Raw genomic sequence first — 24,870 nt, 5'->3', positions numbered from 1 at the left:
ACTGCGGCCTCTGAGCAACAGCTGCAGGCACCGTGACTCAGAGAGGGTCACCAAAGGACCCCGGCAGCAGCGAGGTTAGAGGAGTATATGTGAGCCTTTGACTGGAGGGAGTTGGTTTAAATCCCTGGATTGGCTTGGCAAAACCTGACAGGAAAAGATGAATGAGTAACATTTCCCAGTAATTCAAGATTTTAAGATTTTTTTTTTTCTCTTCTTTGAGCAAAGACGTACACATCCAGTGCCCTTGAAGTCTGGGAGCTGTACTCGCCAGCTCTCATACGAGGAACACAGTCAGCAACTTTTTTAAAGGAAAGAAAAGCTGCAGAACCACGATTAATATCCTGAGTTAAAGTCCAGTGTTTTGCAAGTCCATTTATCTATCCTGACCTCCTACTTGTACCGACTTTGTAGCTCTTTCTGCGTCACCTGACTTCCTCTTTTGCCCCTGTCATAACTGCTTTGACCACTAGAGGTCACAACAAATGTAAGTGGGTTATAATAAATGACTTGTTTTTGATGCAAGGACAGTTACAGTGATGTACACGTGAACCATGGCTGTTTTAAAAAGAATCCTTGGCATTAAGTTCAAGTTCAATCCAGCATTTAAGCTCTGAGAGATGTTTTAGACCTGTGAGAAGTGCAGTAACGTCCAACTCTGTAGGTTATTCCATTCACTACAGTACAAAATGATTAAAAGCTGTTTTGTCTAAATGGCAGTCTAAGGTTTAGCCATACCACATCTGTATATTTGAATATGCTTTTGGAATATGCAAAACAAGTTTCAAATCTCTACAGCTTGATTTTCACACCACGTTTACAGTAAGCTTTAAGTAATGGCTTGGGAAGGTTGGAAGTTGTACAAGTGAAACCTCAAACTACTGCACTATTTGTAGCTGATGTAAGCAAATCACTGCGCAGAATGTGAAATGTGTCTTGCGACTAGTTTATCGGCTGACTTTGCTGTAGTTCTCTACAGGCTATTCTGTCATAGCGTCCCCATCAAACATCTGGCTGATGGTCTTTTCTTTATGTGTAGTCATGTCTGAAAAAGTTTTTCAAAATAAAAGCTGAACTGACATCAGTTCGAGGTGCGTCTTCAACACACCCAGATGTTCTGGTATGACGTCCAACCAAGATAAAGTTTGTGACTGCAGAATTATTTTCAACTACCTCTTAATCAGTTATAATAAAATTAGATAAAGGAAACATTGTCAATTAAAAGAATGTGGAAAGAAATACTGTTCAATGGTGATTAAAATGCAGAATCTCAAGCTTCCTTCCTACTGAGCTAACTGCACATTTAGCCAATCCCATCACTGAATCTATAGTTCAGACATTGGTGTCAGAGAGGAATATTTATAACAATCCTATGCATTATGTTCCTCGTGCAAATAAATGAAACAGAAGTCCAGATGTGCATAACATAAATAGTATGGATAGATTTCTAATGATATTTTTTTAAATAGCTCTGATAATAAAAATCTATGTACATGTAAAAGATCTGAGGCCATCTGCTCACAGCGGTGTACTAACTAAATTAGTTGTTGTTTAATAAAAAACAACGAAGCATCTAATTCCTGCAATAATCTGATCTATTTTTCTGACTTTGTAAGAGGCCATCCGACTAAACCTCTGCAAACTGCATTCAGTTTGTGCCGCTGTGTTGACCAATTTAGATGTCAGGGTTTCGACCAAGTGTCACATTTACTAATTGGGAGAAAACAAACAAAAGTTGCACTCTTTTCTAAACACAGGCGCAGTCAGTTCATTTCAACATCAAGCGCAAATCATAAGATGCTCTTTTCTTCACCGTAAATCGGGTGTTTGCACGCTTGATTTAAAAATTCTCCTACCTATATTTTAAAACTTAAGAAAGAGACTCCAAGAAATACATATGTAGCAAGGTCAGTCACAAAAATTTCCGAGTTCCCACCTCCTACATACATTTCAGACACAAAACCCCGAGGCTTTCATTATTATATCTGGAGACTTTAACCATGCCACACTGGACTCTACTCTGGCTGCTTTTCACCAGTTTGTGAATTGTCCCACAAGAAGCAACAGGACAATTGACCTACTGTATGCTAATGTGAGAGATGCATACAGAGCCACCCCCCTCCCCCCACTAGGGAAGTCAGACCACAACCTGGTTTACCTACAGCCACAATACACACCCCTTGTCCAAAGGCAGCCGGTCACAACGCGCTCCATCCGGAGATGGACCCCAGAAAAGGAGGATGCTCTGAGGGACTGTTATGACACCACAGACTGGGATGTGCTCCTGAGCCCACATGGTGAGGACATAGAGGGGGCGACACACTGTCTTACAGACTACCTCAACTTTTGTGTGGACACGGTCGCCCCTGCTAAGACGGTACGGTGTTATCCTAATAACAAACCGTGGGTAACACAGGAAGTCAAAGCTGTCCTCAACATGAAGAAGAAGGCTTTCAGGAGCAAAGTGAAGGAGGAGATGAAAGCAGCACAGCGGGAGGTGAAACGCTGCCTGAGGGAAGCAAAGGACACCTACAGGAGGAAGGTGGAGCAGAAGTTGGAGAGGAACAATATGAGGGAGGTCTGGAATGGTGTGAAAACCATCACAGGCCACAACACCAAGAAAAGCACAGTGGGGGAGACTGTGGAGAAGGCAAACGAACTCAACAACTTCTTCAACAGGTTTGACCAGCCCACAACCCCCCCACCCTCACCTTCACTACAGAGTCCAATCCCCACTCTCCTACCTCCCTCGCTTCCCCCACTTCCTGACACCATGACACCCCCCTCCTCCAATCCCTCTCTCAGCAGCAAGACATCTCCCCCCCTCCCCTCTTCCCAAACATCTCCCAGTGTCACAGTGGATCAGGTCAGGAGGCAACTGAGGAAGCTTCGCCCCAGAAAGGCAGCAGGCCCAGACAAGGTGTGTCCTAGGATGCTAAAGGCGTGTGCTGCTGAACTTGGGGAGCCGCTACAACGAGTCTTCAACCTCAGTCTGCGACTGGGGAGAATGCCCGCCCTATGGAAGACATCCTGCATCGTCCCGGTCCCCAAAAAGAACCGGCCCAATGAGCTGAATGACTTCCGACCGGTGGCACTGACGTCACATCTTATGAAGACTCTAGAGCGGCTCTTCCTCAACCTCCTCCGACCACAGGTACAACATGCCCAGGACCCACTACAGTTTGCGTACAAGGCGGGTGTCGGAGTGGAGGATGCCATCCTGTACCTCCTACACAGAGCCCACTCACACCTGGATGGGGGAAAAGGCACGGTCAGGATCCTGTTTCTTGACTTTTCCAGTGCCTTTAATACCATCCGGCCCTGTATGCTTCAAGAAAAACTGAACAGGATGGAGGTGGACCCCTGCCTGGTGGCTTGGATCTCCGACTACCTCACCGACAGACCACAGTACGTCAGGCTGAAGGACATCACGTCTGACACAGTGGTCAGCAGCACAGGAGCACCACAGGGAACTGTGCTGTCCCCTCTTCTCTTCACCCTGTACACCTCTGACTTCTGCTACAACTCTGAATTATGCCACATTCAGAAGTTTGCAGACGACACAGCCATCATGGGGTGTATCTGGGATGATCAGGAAGAGGAGTACAGAAGTCTGGTGAGGAACTTTGTCGCATGGAGTCACACAAACCACCTGCAACTCAACACCTCAAAGACTAAGGAACTGGTTGTGGACTTCGGGAGGTCTAGAGCAGGTCCACTGCCGGTTCAGATAGAGGGGGAGGGGGTGGAGGTGGTCAACAAGTACAAGTACCTCGGGCTGTGGGTGGACAATAAACTGGACTGGTCATGCAACACAGAGCACCTGTATAAAAAAGCCCAAAGCCGACTGTACTTCCTCAGGAGGCTGAGGTCTTTTAACATCTGCAGGAAGCTCCTGAGGATGTTTTACCAGTCAGTGGTTGCTGGAGTACTTTTCTATGCTGTGGTGTGCTGGGGGAGCAGCACAGCAAAGAAGGACTCATCCAGGCTGGAGAAACTGATCAGGAGGGCTAGCTCTGTGGTCGGCATGAAGCTGGACACTCTGGTGACAGTGGCAGAGAAAAGGACATTAAAGAAACTGATGGACATTATGGACAATGCCAGGCATCCTCTGCACACGGCCATTAACAACCAGAAGAGTCTGTTCAGTGACAGGTTGCTTCTCCCAAAGACAAGAACTAACAGACTTAAAAACTCCTTTGTCCCACACGCCATCAGACTGTTTAACTCCTCTCTGGAGGGGAGAGGGAGGGGAAACAGGAGGACAAAGGAGGGAACAACTAAGCTGTAGTGCCTCTTCACCTCACTGTGCAATACCTTTTGTGCAATACTTTTGTAAATAGTCAATGGTGCAATAGACCTCAATACTTGAAATGTGCAATTCACTTGTATTTTTATTTTTATTCCTATTTATTCTATTTATCCCCTTCGTATATTTTATTTATATTGTCTCTGTATTTATATATATGTGTGTGTGTATAACTCTGTAACTTCTGTCGGTGCTGTGCTTTTTTGGAAATCGAATTTCCCAGAGGAACCCACCCGAGGGATTAATAAAGTTCTATCTTATCTTATCTTATCTTATCTTATGCAATCTACACTACCTGCCCAGCATCACCATGAATACACTGCAACTTGCTAGAGAACAAAGGAGTCAAAGAGTGCAGTCATTTTCTCAGGAATTGGTGGAGACCAAAAATGAGCTAAAAGTAAATTTAAATAATGTATTTGCAATGTTCAGGTGACAGATAAATCCAAGTAATAACCAAGGACTCTGAAGTTCCCTCCAGAGACTTTGCTTTATTTCGTCTTATGCCTCTAGGCCACAGATGTGTCCTTGATCCAACACAGCTTATTTAAATGGCTAAATTACCTCCTCAGCATGTCTTGGAGTTCTCCAGAGGCCTGATAATGAACTAATCATTTGATTCAGGTGTGTTGAAACAGGGTGACATCTAAAACCTGCAGGACACCGGCCCTCGAGGCCTGGGGTTCGACACTCCTGCTCTAGGCTTACATCAAATGTATTTACAACTGCAGCTGTTTTCAAACAGTCTGCCGAGTATGTAAATCAGCAACTGTGTGTGGACACATTTGCCTAATCACATTTAGAAGGTGAGAATATGTGTGTGTTTACAGCCATCTCCGCAGGTCCGCTAAGTGCTAAAACATCCATAAACAGCAAACACAGAAACAGCAAAATGTTGCAGGCAATAAATTTGTATCATTTGAATTATTTTTCATACGTAATTACATAAAGAATGATGATCAACAAGAAAACAGGCAGAAGAACTGTGGTATTGATGATTTGCTATTCCACGCCTATTTCTTATGCTAAAGCGATTCCATCACCAAATCTCATATCCTCTATTCTAAAGTGAAAGTGTTAGTGCATGAGCATTTTAAAGTTTGATTAGGGGACTCTTGTTTCCCCGAATGAGTCACATTAAGGCTGGTTGATCGATTCACAGATCCAGGGGTCGATGCGACCTATCTGAGGCAGGCATGAAAGAGCTTTTGAAGCGTTTGACCCTCATCCGACAGCCTACTCAACCAGCAGACCTGAGCATTCATTACCCAGATAATCACACTCTTAGCTGTGCACACTTTTGTGTTTTCTCACAAAGAAACATACATACACGGGTACAATCTAATGCTCCTACGTCTATGTATTTATTTATCTGGTAAATCCATGTTAGCTGGGTATACTTGTTTGTGCGGTTTGAGGATGTGGGGTCGGATTTGTATGTGTGTAAATATTCAGAGGTAACAGGCTGTACAGCATGTATTCGGTCTTTGAAGCCAGCAATTAGCAACAGGCTCATTGTCAGGGTGTGAGATTCACGCATGTGACGCTATCGTGTGTCTGCATACGTATGCGATCGCATTTGTGCCTAATATCTACTTTGATCTATCTAAAAGCATGTTTGAAGCTGCGACTAAGATCCAAGCAGACCAGCGACAGATTTTCATGCTGATAATGGCAGAGTGGACAACCAACGCAGTGAAGAGGGAAGTAAGAATGAGAAACGAAAGGAAAGAAAGAGTATAAGGCAGAAGAATAATGGCAGAATGATCCAGAGGAGGAAATGAGAAAAGTGTCATTGGAGCCTGTAGGCTGAAAAGGCCAGAGAGGTTTCCTGAACCATCAGAAGACAGATGAATGGTTAAGTGTGTATGAATGTTTCATTCTACTTCTAGATCAGGACTGCGTTAGAAAATGAACTTAATGAACGTGGCTCTGGGGCTGAAGGTTAATAGCTGCATTTGTAAGATGGATCTGAGGGAAATACAACTGGATGGGCTCAGCCGTTGGAATAAAGCATAAAATGAAGAATGAAAAATGTATCCAACAGAAAACATTGGGTCAAGTTGGGACATAGACCTGCTTGCCATCACCTACATCCAGATGGTCAAGCACAGACGCATATCGCCATCACGTCCTCGTGACAACTGACTCCTGTCTATTAACCATTCTCATCTGCCTCCAAATCCAATAAAATTCTTCTTGACAGACTAACACTAACACCTCTAAACTGGTTTGAATCCAGTCTTTTCAACCATATTCGTTCATTAAATTCCTAAATTTCAAATCCCAGGAACTACTGGTGTCCCCCAGGGATCTGTCCTGGGGCATCTTCTATTTAACATCTGTCTACTTCCACTTGGTCATATCTTCTGTAAGATTAATATCAGTTTCCATTGTTATGCTGATAATAATAATAATGTATATTTTATTGATTACTCTCAGTGAAGTTGTGGGCAGCCACTAATCAGGCACCCGGGGAGGGACGGTAGCTTGCTCAGAGGTACCTTTAGGGTAGCTGTTCAGTGGATTCGACCCCTGACCTTCTGATCATAGGGTGACTATGCTACCTACTGAGCTATCCCTGCTTACACACAGCTGCACCTATCTACTAAACCCATTACCACCCTCCCACCCACCGCCCTGTTTCCCTCCAGGAAATCAAATCCTGGTTCTCTTGCAACTTTTTCAAATTGAACAGTGATAAACCCGAGATTCTCCCCACTGGGACCAAATCCACCCAGTCTAAATCTAACAGTTTTCCACTCCATATTGATAGCTCATTTTCTCCCTCATCTCAGATTGCAAATGGCTGTAAACTGTCTAAAGTGGTAGAATCAGCACTTCTTTGAGTTTCAGCTACGCCTCAGCACTGTGACTTTCAGGAAGGCTGAAGTGTGCAACAGTCTTAGCTGGGTGTACCTATTAAACTGAGTGTTTTGTATTAAAAAAAAACGGACAGACATCAAAGGCAAAATCCCGATTCGGCTGTTTTTGCTGTATCTTCATTTTTTGTCACTGGAAACACAGACACACGCGCAGTAATTCGACCTATTGTTAATATATAAATATTCAGTGGCGCAGCGTTAAAATCCTGTTTTGGTGGGACAGCGATCTACCCGTAGATAGTACTGATTCCATAATCACAGATAACCTTCACACCGAATAGTTGTGTAGACAGCTGTTGTATGATGTAAACCCTATACAGAAGGAAAATTCGTCTTCCAGTGTTGCTATAGGATTTACTGTGATAGAAGGATGGCTACCGTTTCCCTCTCTCCCTCATTATTCTTGTTTGTCTGCTACTTTATTTCCTTTCTCAGCTTTTCTCATCGACACTTCCTCTTATTGCCACATCTTCTTGCTGATTATCGCCTGTCTCGTCATTTCACTTGTTAGATTCCCTCCTGTCTGTCTCCCTCATTATCCCTCCCCCTTTTTTGTCTCACAGCCGTCTCCTCTTTCCCCCGTTTTCCAGTAGCATTGCTCATCTCACACTGGTGCTCTCGCTCATCCTATCTCTGTCATTTCCCACCTTTGTTGTTTACCAATTTTATCTCCTCTGACTCTCTTTCCACAATCACTGCCATATGTCCTTATTAATGTCTCTTAATGCTCAGCTCAACGTACCATTCAATCAGTGGAGATCCTGCCGTGTAACACCTCATCCTGCTTTAAAATTCCCATTCTACTTATCCATTTTTGTTCCAGTCTTTTTCCCCTATCCTCCTCTTGCCCACCCATTTCTTCAATCCATTTGTGCGTAATCTGGTGCTGCAGCATAAACCCCAAACCTGGCTTATATAATCTGATAAGAGTCCGCACACACATGCATACCTACACAAACACACACACACAAGCTGTCCAGACACGTTGCATGCATGACTGTAGGCTGGTACAGAATGCAATGTGTACGTGTGACGATGTGTTCACAAGTGCATGCATTAGCAGTCGTGAAATCTTGCAAGTGTCTGCTTCACTGGACCTGGTGGCTTGTATGTTTTCATGTTCATGTGTGTGTGGGAGTGTGTATGTGCAGTCAGGATTGTCATGGCCGGTGATTTCCTGATTGGATTTAGGAAGGGATGACCATCATTCGAAAAGGAGAGGTACACAGGAGGACAATAAAATAAAATAGAACACGAGTTGACGACATGCATTCCTAAATACTCTAATCCAGGCTTTCTCTCTGTGTATTACTCCCTTCACTGCACATATACATGCTTTGTTCAGATGATTGCATTACGTGGAAAATCGATTTTTTTGGGGGGGGCTTATCTGTATGTTCATTGAAGTTTGGTTTGGCCTCCTCTCCCAGCTACTCAGTCCTCAGTGTTACCACGTTCAAAAGGGCATTTGTGTCAGCGTGAACGTGAAAATAAAGCTGTTGTTGTCTTTCATCTTTCTCACTGAAAATAATGGGCTCTTTTGTAAATCCATTTCAGAGATGGAGTGTTTTCACTGCCTCTCTGAGTTGCTCCTGTAAAGCGAGGAAAGGGCAGCGCGGGGGTTTTATCATACAGGAAAGCACTGAGCTAATGAAAGACGTGGTTCCATTTAACTTTATTAGTTTCACCACAGCTCTGTCACTGCCATTTGCCGAACACAAACAAATGAAACACAGTCGTGCTATCCATCTGCTCGGCCATCAAACTGTACTTCTTCTTGGCATCGCTCGCACACCCGGACACACACACGCGCCGCGGCACACCTCTTTTTGCATCCGTTCAAAGAAGCAGTCATTTCTTATCACTGCGGGGGTATTTACTTTTGAAATTAAAGAAACGGAGGACAGAGAGATCAGGCCTCAACTCTAAACATAGTTAGGTGTTTAGCCAAAGAACTTGCAGACTCTTAGTTAGAGGAAAACAGTGAAGAAGCAGTGGAGCTATGATGAAAATAAAATCTTGGTGGAACAGAAGGTAAAAGAAACGAGATGAGAGGTTTTGGGAAAGCATCTGAGGATTTAATTAGTTCAGTAAATTAAAGAAATTAGACTAATTATATTTCAATTATATGCTAGTCTGCACTTATAGCAAATCTTTAGCAACATTCTGTAATTAATAGTTAATCTTCAAAAGTAGATTTTGTTATTATTTTTTAAATAAGATGCTTCAGACTGAACCAGTCGTTCCTAGCTATTTTGGCTTATGTCCTCTCCCAAGACACAGTGTAAAGCACTTTGTGGAACCAGTTAGATTTAAGCTGCTATGGAATCAATGTACGGCACCTTTAGATCTACTATACTGTCTATAAACAGTACACATAATACTGATAAACTGCAGTCGTGTGAGCACTAACCATGTGACACTGGTCTTTCTGGATGTCATGTTCTCATCTCAACTCGTCACATACCGACACTACGTGACAAATCGCCTGTATGTTGTATCTGATAGGGTTATGGTTATGGTTGGTGCTGGAATGGAAGGGTGGAGCGTGTGTTGCAGGCACAAGCGGCATTCTGTTGGATTCAATTGAGAATCCGGAGTGGATCATAAGGACGCCGAAGGGTACCTTTCGTGTTACTATGAGACACCTACGATGTGACAAATCGTCGGTATGTTACGCACTGGGAATGAGAATGATCTGGACAGCAACCATCGGGCAGTCACCGGTCGTAAGGGAAAAAATGTGCATTCCCAGACTGGTTGGTGAGCGGTTGCTGGAGGTCACTGGGTAAAATCAGTCGTATTCATTCACTCATCTTCACTAAGCCAAGGATGTAATAGAGGTTACGTCTAAGTCAGCGTTCTCGCACATGTACAGTTAATGTGAAATAACCTCCCCAGTGTTTTTCCGTCTCCCTCTGCTCTGTGGCATATGTGCAGCCCCCTCAGTTCTGTCTGTGCTAGCAATAAGCAATTACTGTTATAGAGGGTGAATAACACTACATGAATCAAATGCAACATTGACTTGTAATACACAGACACAGTTCCCCCCCCCACATGTTGCATGCTCCAGGTCCAACAGTTTTTCTTGCATAAACACTGTATCGCTGGGAGAAAAGCTAGCATCATCGAGACCAACAAAAACAGTAAAGTTCTACTTATAAATCCATTCAACTGTATTAATAATCAAATAATTTCAGATAAATAGAATTCAAAATATTTGAAAAAATCTCCTTTGGCAAAGATGAAGTATTCCCAGCACTCGTGCCATTTTTGGAGCACTGCATGCACTGTATGTACTTAAAGTTCAATCTCCTCCAGTGTGTCAAGACGGTGATCCTTCAACTTGATTTTCATTTCCAGTTAGTGCGCCAGCCTGTGAGAGAACATTTTTCGTGTGGCCAAAAAACTGTATTCACCGTGCTCTGAGATGGCACACTGCCATGCACCGCAGTTCATATCATCAACTCCAAGTTGCATTACACCAGAATACTGCACTGACAGGTTCACCTGGCGGACGAATGGACAATTAATGTTTAAGCAGAACGACTCACCTGGCTCGCTCCCTCTTCAACTGAATTGGCTGAAGCTCTGAACATCAGAGACGATCCTCCACATGAGACCTGAGTCAGTTTGAAAGAGAAGTTGATGTTTGCTCTCCGTGCAACTTTGAGGTCAGTGATGAAATCGTGCATCGCTTGGTGTAAGTGGCCAGAATGGGATCTAAAAATAGCAGCCGCACTGGAAGTTGTGTGGACATGCCTGAAAAGATGACCTTGAATGTGAAAAGGGCCAAATTTTAACTGGGTGAGATTTTCACCAGCTCCCAGAACTTTTTGGTCACATTTCACATTTTGCCACATAGATAGACATGAATTTAGAAATTAATTTAATACCAATGTCCTTATCAATACTGATTATAGGCTGGACCGCAAATGGTGTAAAACAGAGGCCTAGAGGCATTAACATCAGCATCAAAGCAAGTGTTACATTATCCCTGAGTCTAAACAAATACAGATTAGAACAAAGAATTCCATATGATACAAATATGCAAAATTTGACTAAATGCACGACTGCTCCAAGCCTTTATTTCTTTTACTGTTTGTAGTACCACTTGGAAGTCACACAGACTAAATGCCTCCGCTTCTGCAAAAGGCTGTGACATAAAAATGGAGAGAAGCTTTGAGTGGAGGTGTAAAGGCACGCAGGGCGAGCGCAGCGCAGACACTCAAAGACCGAGGTTCCCCCAGGACCTCGCGTTTAAGTCCGCTTGTACTTTAGAGAGATACAGAGTGTTGCTATGTATAGGTGTGATGATTTTTATTTGTAAACTCCACGTGAGCGCATGTGTGTGTGTCATCAAGGCCCGGCAGCAGAGGTTAAAAAAGAGACACAGAAGTAAAGGCTCTGTATAGACGTGTGCGAGAGTAAGTCGCTGCAGCAAAAACTAAATCCATGAGCAAAGGAAAAAGTGTGCATGGAAGCGCGGAAGTTTAAATGTTCACGCTCAGCATTCATACTAACTTATTTATGCATGATATGTGTGTGTATGCGTGTGTGTGCGTGCACGTGTTGAGGATGAGATGGGGAGAGGGGAGGTGGGGGTTAGCATGCGAGCTCCCTCGGGCTTTTTGCTATCCTCTCTGTGTGTGACATTAGCAAGGGATGGAAGTCTGAGCACTGTGCTGCCAGTACCTCTCAACATCACACACACACACACACGCACAGAGGCAAAAACAAACAAACAGAGGCTGGCAGATACTGGATATGAACATCTGCAATATGACTTGCGCTTGGGGAGAGAAGAGTGTGTGTGTGTGTGTGTGTGTGTGTGTGTGTGTGTGTGTGTGTGTGTGTGTGTGTGTGTGTGTTTGGGAGCGTGAACAAACCACATCCGTGACTTCCCATCCATAGAAAAGCGAAGGAAGATTATGCTGATTGTGAGTTGCATAACACTGTACTTGTAAATGGCATTATGATACTGCATACATTACACTACATGGATTATCTGAAGCCACATTTTGGTATTCCTGTACGCCTCACAAGAAACGCATTGCAAGGAGTGCGGGCTTTGTCTGCTATATAACACAAAACAGATTAAGATCTGCTTTGTTTTACACAGCGAAGAAATATAGGGGTGTCTTTTCTCGAGAAAATGGAGAATTCCTGGAATTACCAGGACTTCAGGATATCAGGTCTATTTGTTTTATAAACTGCTCTGACAGTGTTGATGTGAAGCCACACAGAAAAGGTTAAAAGGACAGACAAAGACAGAACAGAAGGCGTGAGGAGGGGGGCGGAGGGGCAATTTGATATTGCTGCGTTGGTGTTAATGTTGCACCAGCACCATGATTGCAACTGACCAGTTTATTTGATGTAACGTGATAGCTTGGTGAAAAACAGGACAAAGGACAAGTTCGCCTTCAGAATGTTCTGAAGAGCTAACATGTGACCACTGCTATTGTTGTGAAAATGCATAAAATGCGATCTATTTTAACCCAAAGTATAATCTTATCCCACAGCTAGCAGACTAGTTCTGTTGTCGAGATCTCGTCTAACCATGAGCGAAAACTGAGAAATTCGAAAAAAGAAGAAGAAAAAATTTGCATCATTTACATCTGTTTTATTGACCACTTATCCAATTCAGGGTGCTTGGGGGGCTAGAGCTGCTGCAGTCTGGGAACCTTGCGAATCACAGTCATTCAGACCTGTGGCTAATTTGAATCCGAAACTCAACCAAACACACATAGGAAGAACGCGCAAAGTCACAATAGAAAGGGCCCCTGAGTCAACCTAGTATGAAAAAAATGAACCAACATTGCCTTTCGGTTTTGTGGCATGGTGGTGCAGTGGTTCGCACTGGCACCTCGAGGCAAGAAGGTTCTGGATTCAAATTCAGGTTGGGGCCTTTCCGTGTGGACTGTGCATGTTCCCCCTGTCCCTGTGTGTCCAAAAGCATGCTTTCACACACACACACACACACACACACACACCCTGCAATTGGATAAGCAGAAGAAAATGGATGAATGACCTTTTGGTTTCACATACGACACAAACCCAATCTCCTGGAGAAAATTCTCTTTTGGGGCCATCTAAGACAGTAATTTCACATACAAGAATGACAAAGCAGATAAGAAAGACATTAAGACAGGACACACAGAGAAAATTAAAGTGGAAAAGTAACATAAGGGTAGACAGGAAATGCAAGAAAAAACAGGGCAGGAAACCAACAGAAAGTAAACCTGTGTTGAAAAAAGGGAGGTTTATCAGTGGTAAACATATAGACGTTCACCCACTTCAGGATTTTATCCATTCCTCTTTTAAAAGAGCGTACACTTCTTTCTTCAACCATCCAGTGCAAACCTGTCCATTCAGAAAAACTGTAACCTTTTCCATAACCTGCAGCCACCATTTCCAAACACCAAGCCGGGTACATTTGGCTCTCTAAAGCTCTCAAATGGCTAAAATGGAGAGGCTACATAGTCCCACCAACTGCCAGGTTTGGCAGGGTTGTAGGTCAGATTTTTTAGATCAGGTTCACCATCATCAGTGTCGCTGACTCTTTGTTATAAAGCGGGTGTTTAATTTCTGATCAGATTTAGATGGTGGAAGTAAATACTGTTTGAGTTTTTTCAAGTGTCACCCAGGGCTGGTGAGTGAAATTTACTGTAGTTCAAAAATTCTTCAAAGCATTCTTTATAAGCAGAGCCCAAGGTTGTTCATTTTCACTTGTGGAGCAGCCAGCAACTGAAGTTGATTGAGTTTGTTTTTCCATACACAAATTCCACAAACTGGCCTAGGGCTTAAGCGATTTAAAAGGTCATTGTATTCTTCATCTGTGCCCATTTTCACAGTTGGCTGGATAAGTCTGCAATTGTCCATTTCACATCTTTCCTCCCATTCATGATATTAAAAGAACAGCTTGCACTGATTCTGGCCTCAGAGAGTAGCGAGGAAAGGACACAAGCAGGGTTGCGTCTGTTTTTCACCCTCTCCTCTGTCCCTTCTTCTATCTTCCAGAAATTGTAACTGCTTTAGTCAGTTTTCTTCACTTAGCACCGTTTTATTCTGCCAAGCACCAAGCCATCCCTAAAATGTAATTTAAAGCAACAACAGCACTGCAGACGACCATAAGCAAAATATCCGGGACGGTCTGCCCTGTGAATCACCGCATGAGGATCAAGCACACGCAGAGCAAGACACAGACAGCCACAGACATAGAGAAAGACACATTCAAAGACACAGTCACTACCTCTCACACACTGTGGTGAGTCCAAGTGTGCGTATCATATGCTGAGGTTACTCAGAAAACAAACGGCTCTCCTCCACCTCGGTGTTTTCTATTCTTAGCAGCAGCAGGGGGAGCCTCTCTGCATATCAATGCTCGGCTCATCTTTAAACATAATCTGGTGGGATGATAATTGTAATCAGAGCACTATCGAATGTGTCTGTCTGCAAAAGAGTTTTTTTGGTTTTTCTGCAACAACTTTTGTTACATACGTGCACATTTTTAGATTTTGTGGAAAAGCCTGTCATTGTTTGCCAGATGATGATGATGGTTATTTTATTAGAAACAGACCCAAGGACTTAAGGACATAGAGATGACTGAGAGCAGCAGAACTCATGTGGGATTTTAACTAATCCACCAAGATCAATGAGACAAGGAGTCCTGGCAAGTGCACCTCCCTCCATGGTTAATTTGGCACAGGAATATTCTACCAGCAGCTTCAGTTACCAAGTTGAATGAAGAAGTATCTGCCAAACTGATGAGCAATGAAACACACTCGAGTTACATTTACCATCATCCTGTTATTCCTACTTATGACCACAGAGGCCAAGCTGAACAATCCAGCCACACTCGGAGGCATTAATTTGTTGGGGTGCCTTCGGTCTTCCTCCCTTACATCAGTTGGGCTTCAGTCACCTCCAGAGCAAAACTTGCGCTTTAAACGTGTCGGTTTGGAGCAGTAAGGCACAACTCTTACTTTGAAGGCGAACGTTCTCCGTTTCAAAGTTTGCATCACACCTTTCTCAAGTTACATTACCCTTAAGGAGTAGTTAGGGAGTGTTTGCAAACAAGTGGGTATCATCCATGCTAACTACAGGTGAGTGCTGCAGTCTGCTAGTGACCAAAGGAATCACATAGACATGTGACCAATTTCACCTAGTAACACAGCAACCATTCACTAACTTCATTATACATTTTCCCTAGTGAACAGAGGTAATGATGGGAATCACTAGGCCATTTCCTTGGAATTGTTAGTCTGCCTGTCTATTAATCCCGCTTATTAGTTCTTCCTTTTGCGACCCAATCAGCTGATTTCAATTCGTGTGTCGTCAGAGGAAAATGCCGGAATGGATACTGCTTTTATTTGTATTGCACCAAAAGACAGAGCTTGATGATAATGTGGAAACTACATCCAGGACAGACAACATGCTAACGCTAAACTAGCCAGACAGCATGCTACGCTAGCCAAGAACCCAGAGTGAAAGTGAATGAATGCCAACCCCAGCACAGCAGCCATAGCTTGAATTTCATCAGATAACAAACAGATGAACAGTCGTGCTTTCAGTCTCTGTTGCCATTCACTCATCTTTCTAAAGTATAATCAATGTGGTGGCATTTGCTTTAAAATCTCATTGTGCTGGTTTTCAATTTCGCTTTGTGCTTTCGGCTTCGTGTAATACTAATAGAAAGATCATATGTATGTCTGTAACGTCCCGGTCATTAAGACAGGGATTTGTGTTGGTGTGAGGGGCTGTAGCCTGTAGGTTTATATAGTTAAATGGTAATTAAGAGACAGCATGTTTCAGATCATTTCACAGAGGAACATGAAAGTAATGTAACAAGCAGTATAACAAATTAAGGAACGTTAAGCAGTAATGTACTGTATTACTTTTTTTCAGTAACGACCCCAAAACTGCTCACAACAAAGATGGGAAATATTTCCAGCATGGTAAATGGTAAATGGCCTGTATTTATATAGCGCTTTACTAGTCCCTAAGGACCCCAAAGCGCTTTACATATCCAGTCATCCACCCATTCACACACACATTCATACACTGGTGATGGCAAGCTACATTGTAGCCACAGCCACCCTGGGGCGCACTGACAGAGGCGAGGCTGCCGGACACTGGCGCCACCGGGCCCTCTGACCACCACCAGTAGGCAACGGGTGAAGTGTCTTGCCCAAGGACACAACGACCGAGACTGTCCAAGCCGGGGCTCGAACCGGCAACCTTCCGATTACAAGGCGACCTCCCAACTTGAGCCACGACCGCCCCGTAATGCACAAACATTTGACCCACACCATCCAATTAATTTGCACCAATGTGAATTCTCTGATATGCTGCTTAGGGATCGTGGGAACTGTCAAAGCAGAGCCAATAAGAATTGATAAGAGAACTGATAAGGAATCAAATTGACAAGTGATATCGATAATGGAATACGAATTGCTAAATTCTTATCAAGCCTGTATAACTGAGGGCTTGTTTACCTGGATATGTCTATTTAGCACGCGACCTTGAATTTGGATAAGCTGTAAGAGCATGGATGGATGTGTATTTAGTAACGACCTCTTGAAATGGCTGTGTTGAAGAATTGAATCCTAGTAAATCACTGAATACCGGGGAAAGCAAAACAAGTTATTTCCATGCTTTCAAAAAACAATTCATGCAGATTTATCCATTTCCTTGTGGCTTGCACAAGGAGACGTTGAGTTGAGCGTGCTGCCTGCAGCTCACAGTGGCTGCTTCTTCTGGTTTCATTACTACCTTTAGTATTTCAAGCTAATTTGCCAGACAATGCCAAAAAGTCTGTTTTTTTATGACTAGCCAATGATGGTAAGCACTCAACTCACTGACACTGAATTTTTTGCGTGACAGTTCCAAAATAAAAGCCAACTAATGGCTCACCAGCTTAAATGCTTTTAATATGACGTTGCAACAGCAACAAGTGTTTGGTTTGTGTTATCCTGTAATATAATTTGTAGAAAAAAATCAAATAATGGTCAGTTGGACACATTTCAGCTATATAAATATCAGAGTGCTTTCATCAATTGGCCATAGGCTGAGTCACCACTGTGTTACCTCATTTTTAAAACTGCCTCTTTAAACCCATACACCCCTTGCTCCACCCTTTTACTTAACAGCAGTACATAGAGAGTATTGCATAATAGATTGTTTTACAGTTGGTTAATGAGCACTTTTTTGCCACTTACTTGTGGAGATAAGCAAAAAGGAGCAAGACATAAATAAACTAACTCAAAAATGCAGAAAACAATTATGTCTTATAAAGATATTAGATTTTAAAGCAACACTCCTTTTTCTAGCCTGACATACCTACTTTTGTCTAAACTGATGTTTTATGACTGTCATAGTTCCAATAATCATTCCTCGTGGCTTTTTAGTATGAGTTTCCATATCAATTTGGATAAATACAAAGAGTTCCAGCACTGAATATACAAATAGGTGATTTTACTAATTGTTGATTAATGTTGAGCAGAACTATAACATCCTGACATCTGGATATTTGGAATCCTGACATGCGTTTGCCAGTCAAGTGAAAATGTGGACCAGGCAAACTGCTGCATGCACTCAATGCTTCAGGCTACTAGTTCATAATTTGTAGTTGCCCTCTGAAGGATTAATTGAAGTATACAGGAGTAAGGGCTAAATCAGTTTGCCATGCAAGTGAGATCACTGTTGAGACACCTCAAACTGCTGTCCAGCTTGGAAATCGCACCATTTGGCCATAAACTGAGACTTTGAGAGCAATTTGAAAGTGAGTGGAATGAGTGATGTGAGGGCCCTGGCAACCTAGCTGAACCTGTGAGGGATATCAGGATGTTATTAAATCTGCAACCGTCCTTTTTATAGGATTTTTAAACTCAGAGGTGTTTAAATCAGACTATATCTGGAACCTGTATTGCAATTAGTTGACTGTGTCAATGATTACTGAAATTTAAAACAGGATTTAGCCTTCTTTGACACTTTGCCATGATGCAACGCTTTATTTTTAATTTCATCTGTGCTTTAGTCACAATATGTTGAACGCGTTTTCACTCTCTCTCATTGCGTTATGATTTAGATCGTGCTGTAATGTCTAATTTCACAGCTCAAATTGCCAAATGCCCATACTGACTGTTAAGCTTTGAGTTTGATATTATAAAGTTCACTCCTTGGTCTTAACTCACAGTGCGTTTTCCTCCGGTCGAGCAAACACTGAGGTGCCATTATGTGATGTGGCACTGGGCGCCACCCATGGGTACTGGCCACTTTCCATGAATGTCAAACACTGTGTCAAATAAAAGGATAGGCCAATGGCTTCGTGTCGCAGTGAGAGAAGAGATGAACCACTCGATATATCACTGTCCTCTCATTCTATTGTGTTAGTGTACTTAATTAATCAACCTGTAGGCAGGAGGCCGTGCTTTAAACCTCGAGGGGCGACTCACTGTTCAGTTGCAGAGAGATTAAAATGCCTCATGAAATTATCTAGATTCAAACAGCAGCCAAAACAAATGATGGAGATGGAGTGAACTTTTAAGATTTTGGATAAAGCCGCTGTCCATACACAAGATAAACACAATTAAAACAATGAGGGCGAATAGCTTAGAAAGCCTGGGGATGAGAGCTGAAAGTTTAATGATCCCTCTTGGGAAGAGGTGGCATTTTACAATATAATTAATCCAATACACATAGTTTCAAATATTTCAATTTTAAATAAATATTAAAAATAATTGCGATGCAATTATATAGTATGCAAAGATTCCATACTAAAATCAACAATAACTTAATAATTGAAAAGACGATTACAATTAAATAAATTCTAATACATTTAAATGTGATATTGTACTATAGTTTTTTGTTGTTTCATGTTATATTTTATGATCCGCCCACATTTTAGTTAATCACATATTTTGCATTGCATACCCTTTAAGCTCACCAACCACCATGAAATTACCTTTTAGCTAGAGCATCTACAGTGGCAACACAATTTCAAATCAACCAGTTAGAGAGTAGCACGGTGGTAACTTATCAATCCTTTTGTTTGCCTTAATGGTATTTTTGCATTATATTACACACCAGGAGTTGTTGTATTAGTCAGTGCTAAAAAATAAACCACATTGTTGATGTTGTAACTAAAATAATTCACTTCATCAATGCAAGGGCACTGAATCACAAATAGACTCCAGATGGTAACATCTCAGATGCAGAGGAAGATGGGTCCTGCATTTACTTTTGATGTCACTGCACTAATGAATCAACTAAATACAAACTGCAAGGCCTACTTGCACACCCTGGTAAAGGCTTTCATGACAAATTTGCAGTTTCTTCCATGCAAAAGACAGTTGGAGAGCAGCATTAATAGTTAAATTGAAAGAAGCCATACCATAAGTACAATATGCTACTAGCATAGCCCTTCAAGTCAGAATCTCTCTCAAAGAGGAGAACTTCCCACACATAAGGTGATATGCTCAGGTCACAGGATTAAATTTGGTTGTGACGTCCTGAGGCTGGGTTTGTGTTTCTCATGGAATTTGTTAACCACTACACAACAAAGCTGCTTTTTTAGCAATACATTTAATTTTCTTTTTCTTTTAGCTTATCCAGTTTCACGACTTCATGCCATCTGCTCATCCACAATTCACAAGAATCGCTACTAGAGCACTGGTCATAAACCTACAAATAATTATCACCTAATTAGTCTTCACCCAAATGTTACTCAAAGTCAATGTAAAGATCACATTTGTCATTTTACAGATGATAAGCTATGAACTGTGAGAGATCATAAGTTAGTTGAGCTATTATCTCAGTGTTGTTCTAGTCCCCATTGATGAGCACAATAACTCACAGGACTGTTAATGTTTAAGTTCAAATCACTATTTAATAATAATGTGCGCAATCATTTTAATTAGATTCATGCAACTATGCCGTGTATTCTATGTGATACAATCTGTTTTAGATCCCGTGTTAATATTACGTCCAACTACTGTTTGCTTTTAATAATCACATCAGGGCAGCCAAACTAGAATTCTGGTACAGTTATCATAAAATGGAACTAGAGCTGGGCGATAGAACGATAACGATATGTATCGCGATATAACTTTTACTCGATAGAGAAATTAAGCTATCGCGATAGACCTCGCCGCTCTTGTCCTCTTAAAAAAAAAAAAAAAAAAAAAAAAAAAGGTCAGCCAATCCAAATTAAGTAGCGCAGAGCTGAACCAATCACAGCCGCAGCGTCACGTCGTGACTTGTTACGTACAGCACAAGTGCCAAGCCGCACGTGTGTTTGTTTGGGAAGCAGCCAGCGGGTAATGGAGGAAATGAGTGTGCCGACTAGAAAAATCAACCGAGTGTGACCGAAGAGAAAACAGATGATGGTTCCAATGCCGGAGAGATTGTCGAAGGGAAGAGCCATAGAAGTTCCGTAGTGTGAAGGTATTTCGGCTATTTCAAGTCTGACAAAAAACAGAGTAGCGTGCACTGTAAATTGTGCCGAAAACAAGTCTGGAAATACAATAAACTGGTGCATGCGTCACACTGTGCGCCACGTTATTGTTTCGGTGAAATGAATTTCTACAATACTGTTAATTCTACTCTCTGCAGTGTTTAAATGCTTACATATACACACAGTTACTGTCCCTCCACACATACGACTCTGTTCTGCTTCTATGCCCCAGCTTTGTTTACTTTTTCCCCACCGAGGCTTCTAGACTTCTGATTGGCCAACATTTCTGCACGGTTAGGAATCTAGCGCCACCTGCTGCTTTGGCATGTTCATAGCAGCGTTTTCCTTCATTTCTGCCTTTATGTGTGGACGAGATTATTTTTTAAAACGAAAACGGAAAATCTCCGTTTTCAAAAATACCCGTGTACGTGTGGACGTAGCCTCAGTCTCTGACTGGAAGCACTAATTCGTCATTCGGCTTTTGTCAGACTAAAGTAACTGTTAAAACTGTTTGAAAAGCTCAGCTATACAACAAGGAGAGATTGAGAATTTCCTTTTAGTTCTCAGTTTATTTGATATTGACAAAAGTTAGTCAGTTTTGTCTGTTCTTCTGTAAAACAAACTAAGATTTATTTTTAGAATTAATATTTTGTTTCTAAGTGGAATTGACAATTTAGTCTGTTTCGTTTGTTCTATTTTGAAACTTAAACGCTTTAGCGGCTGCCTTTTGTGTAGTTTGCAATATTTGCCTTTATTTATCTGAAAAAGTCTCATGTTCCTTAAGTACATCTACCCTGTTGAACTTATTATGGGAAATAAATATTTAAATAAAAACAAGCTGCTGATTATTTCACATTTTACTTGTGAGCAACAGCACATTTAAATCTTACAAATTCTTACAAGTTATTTGGCTTATATCGTGATAGATATCGTTATCGCCTGAAATGAAAAAAACATATCGTGATATGAAAAAATCTCATATCGCCCAGCTCTAAATGGAACGCAACTACTTTGGCATGATATATTAACCCTGTTGGGTTTAAGTTATCATCATTATGCTTTGGAGGCAAGCATAAAGTACTTTTTTGGAAAAATTTTAAAAAGACATGAAAGCATAGGGTTAGAGTCATCACTGAAGATGACTTTGTCACGAGAGAGTTGAGTGCATATCGCTTATCCATTATGTTATATATATATGGGGGATTTTTTCACACCCACGTTAAACACATTATTTTCTAACTTGTCGTCTTAATTATTTTATTTAACTTTTTTCCCCCTAAGATTATTATGTTAAAGTATGTTGCTTTTTGAGTTTGGCTTTAATGTCTTTACTTGCATCAGTTCATTGCTAGTTATATCACACCAGTTGCTGTATTACACTTTTACATATTCAAACTTGATGATCTATAAAGGCTTTGACCAGTATGGACAAATATAATAAGCAATCAGTCAGTGCCATCAGGAAATATTTTAGCCCTTGAAGTTATAACAAACAACTGATTAGTGATCGCAACATTAGGCCAAACAGAAATTTGGCTACATGTAGCCTACCACTCAAACAATAAATCAATTCAACAATTCATCAATTAAAAGAACATGAAAATGTATCTTCTAGCTTAATAGAAGTTCCTGCTCCTTTATGCTCCTGCCAACATGAATAGGTCTTCTTTTTTATATTTCACAGTATTGTCAATATAATCTTCTTCTGGTACACAACTCAAAACAAGGTTTTGAAAGCTGGCACTACTAACCGTGTGTAACAAACACCCACACACAGGAGAAAAAAGGATTATGACCACAGGGTGTTTCCTGTCCCTCCCAGCTACTGGACAGATGCATTATGCTTAAAGTAACAGGTTCCCTATGCTCAGTAACCACTAACAACACAAGAAACCAGAGACCGGTGCCAGCGAAACACATAATCAGATTAACATGGACAAGAATAGAGGCCAAGATGTGGGTTACCACCCTCTGCTGTGGGGAAGTGAGTGTGTTGTTTAAGTCATTAATGGATTAGCTGAGGATACCGTCACAGGAAAAGACGACAGACAGGCAGGGAAAGTCCTGGATATTTCTGGCATGCAAACACCCTTAGCTAGTAGGCACCCTCCATTATGTGCATACACAATAAACACACAGACCTAGAAACAAAATATAAATGTGGGAACTTGACCAAATCATTGTCAATATTGACATTTCTAGGATTAGGCGCTACATAAATAATGAATAAATGCATGTGTTTTTCCTTCCAAGCACCAGGTTTCTCTGCACTTGCAGTTATTCACAGTCACTGCTCACACAAGCAGCCAAAATCATACTGTTGCTGCTTTTGGATTAGTTGAGAGCCAAGATATAAAGCAAAAGAATGTATTATCATTTTTTAAGGTAAAAAAAAACTCTTGCTGACCTCAAAATGTGGATATATTTCCCTTCCAGGAACCATCAGACTTATTTTGACCCTTTATTAATTCAGAAAAACAGCTTTGTTTGTCTGAATTGTACAAAATCGCTACCTTGTAGACGTGGCTGGATAGCAACACCTGTGTAAAAGCTGCTTAACACAAAGAGTTACTCTTGCTTATATGCTGGGGATGGATTAAGATATGCAGATAAATTTATAGCCTACATTTCCTTAGACAGCTTGGCTCCTTGAATTATTGAGAGGGCAACATATCTTTGGGTAAATTATTTATCATTGTTGAAAAAGTTCTCATCAGTAGCCTCATCATGTACCCCGCAGCCCAGCCATCATCATTAACTCTCCACCGTCATCATGCTCTATAAACCATCAACGTCATCATCCTCATCTCCATTATTTTGTTGCCAACTCTTCAACTGTTATAAAATCACCTCCACACCAATGTGTAACATCTATAAGCAGCAGCATCCATTTATGTTGGGACTGCCATCATTAAAAGTGTCACATATCAATCAGCTTTGGTATCATCACAACTCCTTCCATAAATACGTTCATCGCCATCATCGTCACCACCACCAGAATCAACAAATCGTCACAATAATCAGCTCTTCTAAAGAAATGCAGGAACCTGAATGGTATTCACCCAACTTTTACATTTCGATTATCATCAGCCTTATTTCAAACTCACAGGATTTTCCTTTCATATGCGAAGCTACAGGCCGCTATTGTGCTGCTATTTCACCCCTTACAAATCTATTACTCTTGCGCGCCCTGACCCGGTGCACAGTCCCCTAGTACCCAGGTGTGTACCTAACCCTAACCATAATCTTACGTCCCCGCACCTTCTTTTCTTGCGCAATCCCCAACCCGGCTCAGCAAAGGTTATAGGTCTTGGTAAATTTTACTCCATCGTTCGCTCTCCAGCTGAGAGAACAGCCGGCGTGGATCAAGATCCTTTTATCATACGACACAGGCTACGCTGGTTCTCACAGGAGACTGCGCGCAGGACAGATGCTTAATTGGAGCGGCACTTGAATGCGTCTCTCGCGCAGGGCAGGACTCCGCGGTGTCGCAACACACCTGAGAGACCTCCCTGGTCATGCGGGGCACTCCGGTGTCTTTCAGTTTCAACGTCTATCTCTTCCGCCTCATCGAAACACTTTCTCGCTCCTTATTTACGCACACATGAACCAAATTCTGCACCACGCAGCGCCCGCTGCTAGGGTCTAGACAAACTGTCAAAGTGAATGCACCTCACATGCCGGCACACTTCTTAAACACGGTGACTGTCTCCTGTCACACACACACATACACACACACGGCTCGCGTAAGAGCAACAAAACAGTTTTAACAATGCACATAAATTCATTATAAGAGCAACAGTGGCGCGATATTTGTGTCCTCTCACCGGTTTGGTACTCTGGAAAAAGCCCAGGTCGCGATCCGTTCATTGATTCACTGGCTGGTGCCTCTATCTGTTCATCCCTGCCCTCCGCTCGTTTCCTTATCCACCAGCTGAATAAACGTCTCTCCTCCTCTCAAGCGGCGGCGGCGGTGACAGAGCACGCGCACTTCACCCGCTGGCTCGCTTGCGCGCTCTTGCGCCCTCCCCTGTATCTCCCTCGCTCTCTGTCTGTCTTTCTGAGTGTGTGTATGTGCGCGCGCGCGCGTCTGCCTCTCTCTCGCGGGAAAGGAGGAAGATGCTCCTTTCCCGAGAGAGAGATGGAAGAGAAAAAGAGAGAGATTGGGCTGAGGAAAGGATGAGCTGATGTGAGCAGGAGTGCAGGGATAAGACACAGAGCAA

General features: G+C 42.2%; 1 protein-coding gene across 4 annotated transcripts in view; it reads right to left on the bottom strand.

Moving 5' to 3' along the window:
* The window catches only part of slc8a4b (solute carrier family 8 member 4b), a 130,617-nt gene extending 105,947 nt beyond the window's left edge, over positions 1 to 24,670 (bottom strand). For 2 of the 4 annotated variants that reach the window (XM_082526014.1, XM_082526015.1), the window contains exons 1-2: positions 24,475 to 24,670; positions 10,746 to 10,814 (exon numbers count right to left, since the gene is read on the bottom strand). The gene's annotated coding sequence lies outside the window, so the exon portion shown is untranslated. The remainder of the gene's footprint in view (positions 1 to 10,745; positions 10,815 to 24,474) is intronic. The other 2 variants (XM_082526012.1, XM_082526018.1) reach the window with 1 other exon arrangement.
* Positions 24,671 to 24,870: the final 200 nt, after the last annotated feature.

Source organism: Aulonocara stuartgranti (genome assembly GCF_965226115.1).
Source record: "Aulonocara stuartgranti genome assembly, chromosome: 3".
Taxonomy (NCBI): Eukaryota; Metazoa; Chordata; class Actinopteri; order Cichliformes; family Cichlidae; genus Aulonocara; species Aulonocara stuartgranti.
Note: the sequence above shows the minus strand (reverse complement) of the source record. Positions and strands in the feature narration are given on the sequence as shown.